The sequence below is a fragment of the Equus przewalskii genome, chromosome 30, assembly GCF_037783145.1.
Source record: "Equus przewalskii isolate Varuska chromosome 30, EquPr2, whole genome shotgun sequence".
Taxonomy (NCBI): domain Eukaryota; kingdom Metazoa; phylum Chordata; class Mammalia; order Perissodactyla; family Equidae; genus Equus; species Equus przewalskii.
Window position 1 is genome coordinate 21,234,050 of NC_091860.1, and position 12,843 is coordinate 21,246,892.

General features: G+C 42.1%; 1 long non-coding RNA gene across 3 annotated transcripts in view; it reads left to right on the top strand.

Moving 5' to 3' along the window:
• Nucleotides 1–12,843, top strand: part of LOC139080493 (uncharacterized) — a 62,535-nt gene that overhangs the window by 33,297 nt on the left and 16,395 nt on the right. For all 3 annotated transcript variants that reach the window (XR_011535043.1, XR_011535042.1, XR_011535041.1), the window contains exon 2: nt 2,211–2,389. This is a non-coding gene — a long non-coding RNA (uncharacterized lncRNA). The remainder of the gene's footprint in view (nt 1–2,210; nt 2,390–12,843) is intronic.

Below are 12,843 nucleotides of genomic sequence, written 5' to 3' on the forward strand. Positions count from 1 at the left end.
GAACCTTCTAGAATTGTACAGCCATTGTGTATTTGGGGGGAAATGCCTGGCACCACCTCACATCAAACTGGAAAATTACTTCAAAGACTATCAGCAAAATACACAGAACAATAGTGGACAGCCACTGGGGCCCAAAGGAACTGACCAGAAATGGCCAAGTGAAAAAAACGGGGTCCCCTGCTGAGAAAGTCAGACTCTCTTTAGCTCCCTTCTCCTCGTATGTCTTCCTTCTTTCCATTTCAGCATGTTTTAATTAGCCCGTCCTTCGTGTTTCGTAAATTTGGGGGGAAAAATAGTCCACCCAAATAGACAACGCATTTAAATTTAAAGAGCAAAAAGAATAAATATGCCCCCTCCCTACACCCCGATTTCATTCTCCCCTGTTTGAGCTTCAGGCAGTTGTCTTTAACTTAGAACAACACTGGAAACATGGAGAAACTGCTGTCACCGGGGTGGGGCACCCCCAGTCTAAGGTGTTAAGAGGCGTTCTCTATGGTGGACAGAACGATTGACATCATAGCCAGCTAGTGTTCCTTGGAACACAATTGGGAATCCCTTGATTCAAGTCGTCAATACCTAACATATTGAACCTCTCCTCTAACAAACAGTGGTACAATGTTTTCATTTTCCCTGTGAGCAACCCTAAGCTGGCTCTCATGGAGAATCCAAAGGAGGCTGACTTCAAGCTTCCTTCTTCCGTAGAACAAGGCAGCTAGGTAGAGAGCCGATCCATAAAAAATGCAAGACCGTGTATGTTTAGCCACAAAACTGGGGTTAGAGCCTACCAATGTCGGAGTTAGGGAGACAGAAAGTCTAGTGTGGGCTGACATAATCAGGGAGGGGCTGCTGGGTCATGAAAGATGGACAGTTCAGCTGGGGGAAGGGAAAGGCACTTTAGGAGGCAAACAGGCTGAGCAAAGGCACGGCCGTGAGCAAGACGGTGGTGTGTGCTGGGAGGTGGGAGGAGACTGCTCAGAGGAGGCAGCGACTGGTATTGGCAGGAATTCAGAGATGAGGTTAGAAAGGTGGGATTGGATCAAATTAAGGAAGGAGGTTAAAATCCTAGGAAAGAGCCCAGGCCTGAGGCTGTAGCAAAAGGCAGCCTTCTCGTGGCAGTCAGGCAGGAGTGAGGTCTTGAGCAAGAGAGTGATGTGATGAAAGCAATGTTGTACCAGGTAGCAGAAATTTCTGGACAAGATGTTAAGTACAATAATCCCTAGGAAACCAGTAAACACATAGAGTGTGTTCTCCCTGTCCTGGGCAAGCCTACGTGCCTTGTTTTTCCAAACCTATTGTGGTTTTAAACCATCTAAAACAAAGACTCTTTTTACCCCAACCATTAATCAGCTTTCCTTCTTCTTCATCTACATATCTGCAATCGCTCCACAGAAGTTGGCTCCATTGTTCGTCCAGCTAGAGAAATACCTCCACTTTTTCTCCTGTTTGGAAGCAAAACCTTCGGACCTGGTGTGCTCCCAAGATGACACATGCAGTGTACTCCAAGCCGGGTCAGCCAAACCCTCCAGACTGCTCTTAAAACTATTGGCCCAGCCCCACCTCCTGAGTGGATGACCACACTCAGGCCGCCACAGGAACTGACACATGGGCTCCATGAAAGGCTAAGGGAATAAACCTGAACTGCTGGGTTCAACCAACACCAAATCTCTATCCATATGAAAGCCAGTGTGGTTGCAGGGCAGCCCTCTTAAAGTGCTTCTGCCCCCAGAGGGCCAAAGAAGCTGCTTGGTTTGGAGTAATGGCCTGGAGAAAATCCTACTCTGTCCCCTAGGTCATGTGGTTTTTGCTTCAAACCTCTACTTCTCAAAACAGCCCAAAAACTCATCCAAAAAAAATGCCACCCACTCTTTTGACTGACCGCTTTCCAAAGACCAAAATAGACTCTAGTTTCTATTTTTAAGAGTAAAAGCAAAAAATCCCTCTATATGGTTTTACTGTTGTATCCCCTCCCCCACCCTAAGGCCCTGTTACCCATTCCTGCTCTCTTCTGCCAAGCTCCCCAGTAGCAGTGGGTCTCAGTCTGCAGTGTGCCTTGTCATTGCCTGGACCCGCAGAGCTTGTTAAACACACAGTGCTGGGCTCCACCCCCAGCAATTCTGATTCAGTAGGTCCGAGGTGGAGCCAGAACTTTGCATTGGTGATGAATATCTAGTGACACCAATTTTCTCTGCTGTGTGATGTTCTCCATCCAGGCTTGTCTGCACAGATGTTCTTTCTGATTCAAAGGTACCTTCCTCCTGAAAGAGAGCTGTGGGGACGAAATGACTTCAAAGATGAAGGCCTTCTGGGTGGGTAAGTTGCAGATGGCTGGCTTCGTTAGCAAAGGAAATCACCCAGGCAAAACTGCTCAGCGGTAAAGGAGGCGAAACAGGTAAAAATTTGGTCCCCAGCACCCATGCCCCAGTCTTAGCACCAACACCTTATAATCAAAAAATCTCCAAATCTTAGAGCTAGAAGACATTGCTTCTAATTCCCTCATTTTAAATATGGGGACATTTTTGAGGCTCAGAAAAGGTAAGTAAGCTGTCCAAGATCTCAGAGCTAATGATAGCAGGAATGGGATTACAACCCAGGTTTTATGAGTTTTTTTTTTTTCTTTTTTGAGGAAGATTAGCCCTGAGCTAACTGCTGTCAATCCTCCTCTTTTTGCTGAGGAAGACTGGCCCTGAGCTAACATCCATGCCCATCTTCCTCTACTTTATATATGGGATGCCTACCACAGCATGGCTTGCTGAGTGGTGCCATGTCCACACCAGGGATCCAAACCAATGAACCCTGGGCCACCTAAGCAGAACATGTGCGCTTAACCGCTGCACCACTGGGCCAGCCCCAGTTTTATGACTTTTGACAATCACTTTGATTTGTTCAACGTAAAAATGAGAGAAAGGAAGAGTTCTGCTACCAGTAACTTGCAATGAACTAACCTTCCTGCCAATAACAATTACAAACTCAGAGAAAAGAAAAGTTACCAGACAGGAAAAGATGCAGAAAAAAGTGTACCCGTTGTCAAAAGGAAGAAAAACACCTAATAAAAGTAGACCCACAGGTGACCTATTTGTTGGATGAGCAAACAAATATGGTAAAGATTGTGAAGGAAAAGATAGATACAAGGAGGAAAGAAATAGTGAATTTTAGGAGCAATATAGAAACTCTAAAGAAAAGAACCAAATGGAAATCCCAGAACAGAAAGATACATCTGAAATAAAATTTCATCACGTGAGATTAAGAGGAGATTGTTTACTACAGAAGGAAGAATCAGTGACCTTAGACAGATGAACAGAAATATTCTGAACTAAACAACAAAGAGAAAAAAAGATCGGAAAAATAAAGAGCAGAGACTCAATGACCTGTGGGACTGAAACAAATAGTCTAATGTAAATCCTGTTAAATAGCCTCATGAGGGCATCACAAATTAAAAGTAAAACTAACATCCCTCAAGAACAAAGACACAAATGTTGAGAAGATATTAGCAAAGCAAAGCACATAAATAAAACAAATATATATGCGATAATGTATCATAACCTCGTGGGGTTTATGCCAAAAATACAGAGTTGGTTTACCATTTGAAAATCAATTAATGTAGTTCACCACATTAACAGAATAAAATTTTTAAAACTCATACGACCACCTCTGTGGATGCAGAAGAAGCATTTGGCCAATTTCAACACCATTCATGATAAAAGCATCATACTTAAAGTCGAAATGCTGAATACATTCTCTCTGAGATTGAGAACAGGTAAAGATGTCTGCTTTCACTACTTCAACACGGAGCTCGAGTTCTTAGCCTGTGCGATACAGCAAAATTAGTTAATTAATTGTAAAGAGCTTGAAAAGGAAGAGGTAAAGCCGTCACTACTTACTGATGGCCCAATTGTCTGTGTAGAAAACCCTGAGGAATTGAGGGGGGAAAAGACAAAACAGAAAAAAGCCACTAAAAGAAATAATAAATGCATTTAGCAAGATCACAGGATATCATGTACATATACAAAAATCAATTGTATTTCTATTTCTATATGCTAACAATAAATAACATTTTAAAACAATACTATTATAATAGCATCAAAACTATGGAATACTTAGAATTACATTAAAAATGTACAAAAATCTCTACATTAAAAAGTTTAAAATGTGGTTGAGAAGGATTTTTAAATGCCTAAATAAATGGAGAGAGATGTAATATTCATGAATGAGAAGACTCAAGTTGTTAAGATGTCAGTTCTCCCCAGAGTCAGCCATAGACTCAACATGATTCTAATCAAAGTCCCTCCAGGCTTTTTTGTAGAAATTAGCGAGCCGATTTTAAAATAGGGAGCCAAAACAGTCTTGAGAAAAGAAATACCAGCTTGGAATGGTTACACTACCTGACTTCAAGACTTGTATAAAGCTACAGGACAGTGTGATACTGGAGCAAAGATAGACAAATAGATCAGTGGAACAGAATGGGAGTCCAGAAAGTGTGTGTGTGTGTGTGTGTGTGTGTGTGTGTGTAAAATGCAATCGGTTGATTTTCAACAAAGGTACCCAGGCAATTCAGTGGGGAAATTCATTTCAAGAAATCCTGCTGGAACTATTGAGTATCCATATGGAAAAGAATGTACCTTGACCCCTGCCTCACACCACATGCAAAAATGTATTTGAGATTGCTCTTAGAAATAAAAGTAGAAGCTAAAGCCTTCTAGAAGAAAACATAGGGGGATATATTTATGACCTTGAGGTAGGCAACAATTTCTCAGGACACAAAAATATAAACTATGAAAGAAAAGATTGATAAACTGGAAATAATCAAATTTAAAACAATTCTGTTCAAAGAAAATTGAAAAGGCAAGCCACAGGCTGGGAGAAATACGCAATACGTTTGTCTGACAGAGGTCTCACACGCCAAATGTGTAAAGTACTTCCACAGGTCAAAAATAAAAAGACAAACAACCCAATTTTCAGATGGACAAAAGATCCATTAAATCACAGATAAGCACATAGGAAGGTGCTCAAAATCATTAGTCATTAGGGAAATGCAAATTAAAGTCAGAGTGCCATGCCGCTTTCTACCCAATAACAATTAAAATGAAAAGACTGGCAATATTAAATATGGGCAAGGAGGTGAAGCAATTGGAATTTTCTCACAGTGCTGGTAGGAGCTTAAAAATGGTACAACTGCTTTGGATAACAGCTTAGCAGTTTTTTGATAAGGTCAAACAGTCACCTACCATCGGATCCATCAATTCTACTCCTAGGAATTTACCCAATAGAAATGAAAGCCTAGGTCATTGGTGAGTTGAGGGAGAGAGATGTTTGTTGGTGTAACTGGGATGGAATCCAGACTGGAGTGGCTGGAGGTGTGAGTGGGAGGCGAAGAAGTGGAGAAAGAACAGGAGCTGGAGAGGGTGTGAGGATGCATTTGTGTTTGTTATGAAACAGCCTGGGGCATGTTAGGCATATACCTCACACCAAAAATCAGCATAAATTCCAAATAGTACAGTTTAACCAAATAGAAAGACTTCCGGAAAATAAATTAAAATCTTTTTGAAATATCTAGAGAAGAGATTTGATGAAATAATTTTGTCTAGAAGCTGTATATTAAATAAAAAGTTAGAAATGGCTGTATCTGACTATATGAACTTTTGAAAATGTGTCAAAATGCAAAAAAAAAAAAAAATTAAAATGCAAACAGACCAGGAAAAATATTTGCACCACATCTGACAAAGGGTTAATATCTTTATTACTATGAGCAAACTCCTATTAATTGATTTTTTTTAAATGTCTCTGGGCTGGCCTAGTGGCATAGTGGTTAAGTTCAAGCACTCTGCTTCAGCAGCCCAGGGTTCATGGGTTCCATCCCAGGTGCAGACCTATACACTTCTCATGAAGCCATGCTGTAGTGGCATCCCACATACAAAAAATAGAGGAAGATTGGCACAGATGTTAGCTCAGGGACAATCGTCCTCACCAAAAAAAAAAAAAAAAAAAAATCACAAAAAAAGTCTCCAATGCATAAATAGGAAAAAGACATTAGCTTATGACTCAAAGAACTATAGCCAGTAGACAAATATATGAAATAATGTTCAATTGCTCAAATAATAAAAGAAGTTAAAATATTAAATTTTCATTTTCCTCCTAAATTAGCCAAACAAAGTTTAAATTAATATAACATGCTGGCAAGGATGTAGGTTATAAATGGATTAAGAAGTGCTATATAATTATACGTAATTTATATATTATAAAGTGGCCTAATCCTTTTCAAAATTATTTGGGCACAAAGCATCAACTGTCATTAAAGTGTTCACAATTCTTGACTCGGTTGTTGTTTAGAGTCACATTACATTGCAGATGGCATATGGATAAAGATGTTCATTGTAGGGTGTTCGTTTAGTTGTACTATCAAAAGGAAAAAAAGGAAAGCCATTGAAATGTCCTTATAGAAAGGGAGGGATTAGGCACTCTAGTTAGGAGGTTGGGCCCTGGAATCAGATCCGGCTTGGACCCCAGCTCCTCACTCATGAGCTTACCAACCACTCTCCGAAATTCCTCATCTGAAAAAAAGAGGTGATCAGCATCACCTGCCATCCTAAAGTTGGGGGGAATAAATGAGATAGACACAGAAAGCACGTGGCAGTCAGCTGAGCATATAATCAACATAGTACACGCTAGATATTATTCCTTCCGCCTGACGAGATACCATTTAACTGCGAGAAGCTACAAGTGTGAAATAAAAGCTGGGAGAAAATGTTTAGCAAAATGCATGTGATATATTAAGTAGGAAAAAAAATCCAATTACAAACGTTATATTGGCACTACAGTTGTCATAAACCATCTATCTCTAATAAACTGTGTGTAACTCCAGGGAGCCTGGGAGGGTGATAAAATTATGGAAAAACTATTTTCTTTTGCATCTTCCTATAAATTTGTAATATTATTGTGATTACTATTGTAACATTGTTTTTGTACATAAAAATAAATTCACAAAGCAGGAAACATCCTCTGTCAGTCCATGAGTTCCAATTTTTGATTCAGAAACCAGGAGAGGCCAGGGCAGTCCCCCTGAGCTGCCAGACCCTTCCTTGGTTGTTGCCCTTGACTGTCAGCTGGCCAGCAGGCCGTCACTGCTGGGTATTGCCTTTGCTATGCTCTTTATGGGCGGCCTCTCTGAATCCTATCTGAAAGGCTCCAGCTTTTCTAGCTTTCTCACTGAATCAATGGGAGCTATTAACTGGGTCTCTATTGTCGCCACCCTTACAAGATTCCGTCCCTAACCGCATGGCACCAGCAGGTGGATAAAGGGGATGGGCCACACTCGGGATGCCTTCTTCAACCCTCACAGACAAGAAAAGCTGTATTTTGCAGGCCAAGTGTTACCTGGAAGCCTCTTTCCTATTATTCAAAAGCCCTTCCATCTGTGCCTAATCCAGACGATTAAGTAGAGCTTTGCTGTTTAACTGCTTCGTGCCCTCTGTGTGTTGGTTCTGTCTACACAATACCGAGTTAGTGGCAGTGCCGATAAGTGACTTCAAGTGATAAAGTGCTTGGGACCAAAATTGAGTCCTCAATTCAAACTCAGCCTATGCTATTAATTTTTCAATATAAGGAGATAATAGTAGTTGTGACTAAAACCTGCTTAGTATAAACTTGAATTACAGGGGCCGCCCCGTGGCCGAGTGGTTAAGTTCGTGCACTCCGCTGCAGGCGGCCCAGTGTTTCCTCGGTTCGAATCCTGGGCGTGGACATGGCACTGTTCATCAAACCACGCTGAGGCAGCGTCCCACATGCCAAAACTGGAAGGACCCACAACGAAGAATATACAACTATGTGCCGGAGGGGCTTTGGGGAGAAAAAGGAAAAAAAAATAAAATCTAAAAAAAAAAATAAAAAACGCATTACAGCAAATGAAAACAGTGATGCTATTCATCTTGGCAGCTGAGGCATAACGCAGTCCACAAACATTTTAGTGAGCATATATTGAGCACTTTCTGTGTGCCAGGCATTGCAGTAAGTACTGCGAACAAATTGTCATGGTTGAGAAAGAACTTAAGGATCATGTATTCCAACCATCCAACAGGTTCTTGGATCTGACTTTTGATATCTCCACCAAGAGTAACTCTTACAAGAAGGAACTCACGGGTTCCCCAGGCAATCCATCCTGCTGCATCCAACAGCTGACTGTCAGGAAGCTCTCCCTTGGGGTAACTTATCATTCACACTCATCAGTTATGCTGAGGGCACTGTGATCGGCTGTCGCGTCTCGCTAAGAACGTCAATTACTCCTGTCCCTTGTCCTGGCATCCAAGCATCCTAGCTCTCTCTTTCCCTGTGACTCAGCAAAAGTGGCAGTTGCTTTTAGACCTGGAAGTCGACAATTTACCAAACAGATGTTCTGTACTCTGGCACCAATCAGAAATAGGTAGTTCCCAGGTTAGTTCAAATGGTGTCTAGGTGCTAGATTTTAGAGAGCCATCTGATGTCCAGGCCAAACAATCAGGAGCCCAAATTCCACATAAGGCCCAACTTCCAGCCCTTAGCACTAACGGTGCATAGCTTCCCACCCTGAATAAGTGTTTGATCCTCTTGACACAGACACATGCTCTCCGAGTGAGCTCTGACCAAAAGTTACGACCGCACCCTGGTTATGAGGAAATGCTTTGCCTAAGAAGCAGAAGTTAATAGGGGCGGAGAGGCTTGATGGCTGAAGGAAATGGCCTGAAAGAAAGCTCTTATTTAAATACTTAAAAAAAAATAATTATGCTAGTAGACGATAAAGAAATGTGTTCAAAATTTTCATGGGAAATGGCCTTGAATTTACAGTTCTCTACCCATTCAAATTATCAAATCTGAAGGGACAAAAGACACAGTTGGGCATGCATACGAGAACTCAAAGTTTACTGCCCGTGTACCCACCATGAGAAGATGACTTGAGAAATTACTTTGGCCAAACAAAAGAAGAATTTAAGAAAGGGAAAAGAAATGGGATAAAAGAAAGAGGGACTGCTGAATATGACCCAGAAGATGTGCCATTAGGCTGGACAATTTAGAGAGCTTTCTCTCAAGCAGCGAAATTTCTAGAGCCGGAAGACTGAATTTCTGATTTGATAGGTCCATTCACGCTTCAAGAGAGCCCTTCTTGAATCAAAGCTCTTTATCTCCATTGAGGCTGGTTTTTGATCCATGTCATCTTCTTCCAGTGGCTAATTCACTTAAGCATCAACCATAGTGTTCCGCTGGGGTTGACAAGAGCCCAGGGGTGGTCCAGCCCCTGGCCTGGCAGTTTTCCAAGTGCCTCCTCTCTGTTCGTCTTGTAGGGGAATTTCCTACTGCAGAAAAGGGAGAACCATGCAATTCAAAGTTCTTGAGTCTGTGGCGACTCATTTTCTGAGCCAACAGTCAGGACATAAGACCCGACTGTCAAGTTAAAACATATTTACCTGAACACAATGGACTGAATATTTAAAACTGGACAGTTCCTGAAAATTCAGGATATATGGCTGTCGTTATTGTCCCCAGATGCATGGGGGAGAGAGATGACATGGAAGGCACGAAAAGCTGAGGTCCTTGCCCAGTGGGCACTCGGATAATATCCTTTCCCATGAACCTCTTGTCATGCTTCTCCTTGAGGAGTCCTCCCAGAGACTCTGACTTGTACAGACAGTTAGTGCTCTAACAGGCTCATACTGCTCACTCCTTTAAATCCATCTTTAGGGATTTGTTTGATGATTAAGAGAACCTGTTGGTGGGGGAGGGGTGGGGATAGAGAAGGAGAAAGTGATAACTCAGCCTCTTTTCTTTTGTCCCTAAAAATTTACCTCAGGCCCCACATTGTGTATCTCGCTCAGCAAACCAGTCCTTCCGCTGGAAGGCAGCTGGGTGGCTTGCTCTTATTATTCTAGCATGCCCTTGGGAGCAGGGTGGGGTGGGGCTTGGGGACCTTACCTTCACCTTAAGCCACTTATCAAAGTGTTTCTTCCTACCACTGAGAATATTCTACCTCAGAAAAGTCCTGAAAAATATGATTTTCCATCTTGTTGCATTTCCATGATATTTCAGTGTTTCTTACAGATCGATGCCCCTAACAACCGTAGCTAACCTGTCTACCCTTCAATGCACGCTGGTCACGAGCCCTTAGGAAATCCTACACCTCCACTAATTTATATCCAGAATATTCAGAAGAATATTATCTCCAGGACTCCTGCAAATGACTCATTGGTCTTGGCCACCAGAAAGCCCCAGTACCAGCCGAGAGAGGACGATAAGAATCGGTAGGCCTCCCTTCCCTCTGGAGATTGTGTCATAGTCAGTGAACTCTGCCGCAGGAGGGAGATAAGAACTGGGTAGGCTCACTCCCCCACAGAGATTGTTTCATACCCAGTAGACACATGCCCCAAATCCAGAGATGCAGTAGGCGCTTTGCAAATATTTACCTAGCTACATGGAAACAGGGTAGGACTAGTCAAAGGTCTATTTCACTTCAAGAGTACATGCCCCACACTCTATTCTCTTCACATGCTTGAAGAAGCACACATCCTTTTCTGTGGCTGTCTTTCCAAGTGTCAAAAACCACATGAAAGTCAAACCCCTTCAATTTCCAAGTCATCTAGTTATCCAGGATTTGAACACCCCACAGAGAAAATATTAGGTTTGCTTTCATGTGTGAAGGGAATGGCTGTCACGGGGGCTTGGAGTTCAGACTGATCCTTGCATTCTCAGAAAGGAGGATCACGAGCGCTTCAGACTTTTCTAGTTCTGCTGCTGAGCTTCCACAGGTAAATTAAGGAAACCAAGTGTTTGGCACCGAAGGAAATCCGCAACAACAAAACGCAATAGAAAGAGGACCGAGAACATACCCTTCCCACACTTTCAATCAGGAGCTGAGGGGAAAACCCAACAAATGCCTTCAGAGATTAACCTAACTGAGCCACCTTCTCCTCAAAATATGTGAGTAACTGTAGGCTTGGTGTGTTGACAACATGTTACCAGACAGGCTTGGCTGAAACACATATAAAGAACACAAAAGGAGGACCTTCGTCACTAAAACCCACAGAGCAAGACAGACATTTGTCCCATATAGCTTAGCATTATCGGATGTGCCAAATGCCACTGCTCTTAAGTATGAAGACCCAATGCCAGAGGAACACAGGGTAGGCCTTTTAATTAACTACCACTTGCATGGTGCCATCTTGTGGTAAATTCCTTTAGTAACTTGAAAGAAACAAGGCCAATTTTTTCCACCTTATAAATTTTGTGAAGTGCAATATTTAGACTATTTTTGAGTAGTTTAAGAACAGCTTGAGCTTCGACTTCCTAATTGAAGAACAAAAGAATCCACAATACATTTTTCATTGGATTTAATAGTCAATAAATAGTGATTGAGATTTCCTATCGCAAAGTCAGCAATCATAAAACCCAGGGAAAAAATTGAGGAAGGAATTTTTTGCACAGAAAAATATTTTTTTAAATGACAATTACCTTTCTTTATTTGAGAAAAAGCTTCATCCAGAGATTCAGGCCCTAGACTATGTTGTACTGTCTCATGTCAAATCGTTCAAAAGGTAAAGTTTCCAGATATGGTCATTGATAGATTGGTTTCAAATAACCTGAAAAGAACTTATGGTCTGAGCTCATGGACTCTGGATTTTTCTATTTACTTTTTTTTATCTTGAGAAAGGGTTAACCAGTGGTGTCTGTCTGCAGCTTACACATAAAGGATGCGGGGTGTCCCATTCACTTAGGAAAACTTCACATGATTGAATGCATATCTACAGAACCAGAACTGAAACCAAGGCTTCCTAATTTTTAGTCCCACAGTCTTCACTGTAGATCTTAGGGCTCAATTTAGATAGTGAACCCACACTGGTTAGGAGTGGTGTGAAGTTCTGCATTCTGGGTGGTTATGAAATCCGAGCTGTGGATCTGCAGCTTGGTAGTTATGAGGAAGACACCTGAGCAAGATGCTGAGACTTGTGAAGTTGGAGGCTGGAGAAGCTCCAGGCCACATTCAGGATTCCCACGTTGCCAGCCCAGCCTTACAGCAAACAGAACCCCAAATCTACCAACTGTAAAACACCCCAACCCCCAAAAGCTCCCTAAATCCTCTCTCACTTCGTGAGAGTGCCAAGTTCACAGGAGGAGCTCAACGAATGCTCAACCCAATGCCTGAAACATAATGGCCATGAAATAAACACCTGGTTGACTGCATTTTAAAAAAAATTTAAATCAGAGTTCTCTCTTTCCCAAACTCTGAGTTCTTTTGTTCAGATTACATTTAAACAAACATTTATTGAATGCCCACTAGTATGTTCCAGGCACAATCACATACATTCTCACTTGTGACTAAATTTATACAGCCAGCCTGTCCAACTGAGGCCATCTTTTGATAGACATGGATCATTGAAAGTCACTCTCCTGGAAGAAAAAGCAGTGATGGGCAAGAAGTATCACAATTAGCTTTTAAGGAATTGGGGTAATGCCTGAGAATAATTTGGGGGTAAGGAGAACATTTAACTTCAGCTCACAGGAAGCCTGGTGCTGGGTGTAGCTCAAAAGGTGGGCCAGAAAGAGTCACAGACAATGCCATCGGTCAGGTGAGAGTTGCAAGGAGGACGTGGTTGGAGAAAACTGAGACATCAAAAGCAATGTGGTTGGAAGGTCACCATAAGCTTCTGAGGGAGGGAGGACCGTCAAAGGAAGGTACAGGCAGCCCAAGAGCAAAGTGATTTTGGTGAGAATCTTAAAGTGGAGCAAAGGAGGGAAGCATGTTGATGGGAGATCAACGAGGTGAATGAGTTTGAGGATTTTGGATCCCTTCCTGCCCTCCCTCCCCAATTTCAATGCTTCCCCATGGAG